The following is a 2854-nucleotide window of genomic DNA, read 5'->3' as shown; positions in this document are numbered from 1 at the left end:
GGTTTCAGAGAAGTCAACTACTTAAACCAGATAGAGAGAGGTAATAAGGGAGAGAGGAGCTGTCTGTTGGGTCCCTCAAGCCATCAGGTTCCTAGAAAAGTGAAACTCCTCCTGGGCGTAGCCTAGCAGGAAAAAGCAGGAGGTCAATTGGAGTCAAGCGCCACGACTGGCTTCCTGCCAAAGAACCTCAAGATCTTAATAAAAGACTGGGGAACGCCTGAGTGGATGAGCGGCTCAGCGGCTGCCTTCGGCTCCTGGCATGATTCTGGCGTCACCGGATCCAGTCCCACAGTGCCACCCCTGCACGGAAGCTGACTCTCGCCGTCTCAATGCCTCTTTAGGAAACGAGAAAACGGCTTAAAAAGTTAAAAGCATAAAAGAAAAAAAAAAAAAAATTACATAACAGAGACCTAACACGGCCAAGGAGCACGGGTGGAGAGTTAAAAGACACAGCTATGGGACCGAACAAGCGGCACGTCACGGCACACTCAAGACAAGAGGAACAAAACCCATTCTTTGTTACCGAATGTTTCCCCGAGGGGGTGCACCGTTCCTGGAGGTACTGCAATACCAGGTCGATGCGCGGAGTGGACGGAGCAAGCTCCTATTCCATCTCCCTGCTCCAAAAATCCATTTAATATATTGTCCTCGGATAGAGGACGTATCAGATATTAAACTGATAAGAACAGATACTACACTTGATCTTAGCCAAAAGGCCGAGAAGCGATGCCGCCACGCACGCCCCCGCGCACGCCCTCCCGACCACGTCCACCTTACACTCACGGTGACTCGGCTCCCGCTCCGGCCACGTCTCGCTCCCCCGCTTCTCCCACCGTGGCACGGGCGGCACTAGCCGCTAGGCTCTCGTGCGGCTTTGTAAAGTCTCTTCCTTTTAAAAGACAAACGATGCGTCCGTCGTCGCGTCGTCGCCGGCCCCGCAAGGCCCTTCCTAATTTGAATGGCCCGCCCCTCCGCGCGCGGAGCCCTAGAGGCGCGGCGGGCGGCGGAACCTGGCTGCAGGCCAGGCGCCCTCGGCCTCTCGCTGTGGCCCGCCTAGGGGGGCGCCCGGGAACCGGGCGTGGGGCTGGCGCCGGGGACTGGCGCTGAGTCGTCCCAGGGCCCAGGAGGCTCCTCACGTCGTCACTGCGGGACCCTCCAGGCTGGCTTGGGGGCCAGGGCTTGGGGAGCCCAGAAGCGCCTGGCTGGCTGGCGTCACCTGCTAAGGGCTCCAGACACCAGTTGGGACCCGAGACCGGGCCCGGAACGGGTGGCCTCCCTACCCCATCAGGAGGGCTCCCTGGGCATCTACCTAACCCCCTGGGCCTCCGTTTCCCCAGGGCAGAAGTGGCCACCTTCCTACGTTCCTTCCTTCGTGGGACTGAGGGAAGGCCGAGGTAGCTCGTGACCTGACCTTGGGGTTTGAGTGGTCCCGGATGTGGGTCCTAGGTGCCACGAGGTACCAGTGGAGACGTCGTGCCTGTGACACCGAAACGAGTGAGCCGCGTGCGCTATACCGTAGCCAAGGCTTCTGGTCTGGGCCAGACTTGCGCTCAGTGCTCTCTTCGCGTCCAACTTGCAGAGTTTACCTACGGAAGAAGCGGTGGAGGCAGAGAGGTTAGGCAACTGGCCCGAGACCACACAGCTTGGCGAGTGCAAGGGGCAGGCTAGGCCGAGGAACCCGGGGGCGCCGACAACCCAGGAATGCTGCTTCTGAGTCAGGCCCACGAGGAGACTGAGCATTGCCGATGCTGACACACGGGTCCTCTGGGGTCCTCTGCCCGCTGCCTCCGCTGACGGGACGCGGGCGGTGGGGGGCGGTGGGGGGCGGTGGGGGGCGGGGGCGCCCCGGAGCGTGGAGCTGGCGAGCGTGGGCGCTAAGCCCTAAGGACCTGTGGGACCTAGCGAGTAACCTGGCCTCCTCCGTCAACCCTCCGCCTTCCATCTGAGATCTCTAAACCGGGAGATGATGAGATGACAAGTTATCAGACATGATTATTAGCAGTAACGAGACAGGCTTCTTTCTTTTTTTTAAGATTCAATTCATTCATTCATTCATTCATTCATTCATGTATATATATATATATATATATATATATATATATATATATATATATTTATTTATTTATTTATGAGAGACCGAGGGAGAGAGAGAGGCAGAGACATAGGCAGGGGGAGGAACGGGCTTCCTCCCAGGAGCCCTATGCATGACTCGATCCCAAGACCCGGCATCACCACCTGGGCCACAGACTGACTGACGCTCAACCGCTGAGCCACCCAGGTGGCCCACCATACATGTTCCCTATACAGTATATTGGTGAGAACCAGACACAGGCCAAAACATGTCAGGCAGGTCCTTTCTCTGTAGCCTCCTCGTCTGGAAAGGGAGACTATCAACAGCTGGCAGAGAGTCCTGTGCTTCATCTTCCCTCATCCACCCAGGGCCCCTGCTTCTCCCTTACCTGGCTTTCCTGTATTCCACAGCACGGCGTCACTTGACATTTTATACATTTATTTATTGCCTTTTAGCCTCATAGCATGTAAGCTCTAGAACGGGGAGCTTGTTCTGTTTGGTGCACATTTATACCTCCAGCGCTTCCATCGAACAGAACGTGGTATACGCTGACTATATTTCATTGAGTAAATGAATCAGTAAATATTATATAATGTGACCCGTACCTATAGAAAGTGACCAGCCAACCTCTGGGCCTGTCGTAATCATGACTCTGGCTGTGTTCTAGTATAGTTCTGCTCCCTTCCACGCTCCTAAGGCCATCTTGTGCTCGCCAATTTAGCTTTGCAGCATTTCATCTTAGAATGAGGTGCTTTGGATTGCAGATATGCATGTTCTGTCAAG

The 2854-nt window shown here is 55.6% G+C and overlaps 1 long non-coding RNA gene and 1 other non-coding gene across 2 annotated transcripts; both read right to left on the bottom strand.

Moving 5' to 3' along the window:
- Nucleotides 1–537: 537 nt before the first annotated feature.
- On the bottom strand, nucleotides 538–728 carry LOC112910700 (U2 spliceosomal RNA). The gene has a single exon (XR_003233297.1). It is a non-coding gene; the product is annotated as a U2 spliceosomal RNA (small nuclear RNA).
- On the bottom strand, nucleotides 566–1480 carry LOC140597649 (uncharacterized). The gene is made up of 2 exons (XR_011999467.1): nucleotides 1412–1480; nucleotides 566–889 (listed from the first exon to the last, which is right to left on the bottom strand). It is a non-coding gene; the product is annotated as an uncharacterized lncRNA (long non-coding RNA).
- Nucleotides 1481–2854: the final 1374 nt, after the last annotated feature.

Source organism: Vulpes vulpes, unplaced genomic scaffold, assembly GCF_048418805.1.
Source record: "Vulpes vulpes isolate BD-2025 unplaced genomic scaffold, VulVul3 u000000841, whole genome shotgun sequence".
NCBI lineage: Eukaryota > Metazoa > Chordata > Mammalia > Carnivora > Canidae > Vulpes > Vulpes vulpes.
The sequence above is the reverse complement of the archived record's forward strand: the minus strand, read 5'-3'. Positions and strand labels throughout refer to the sequence as shown.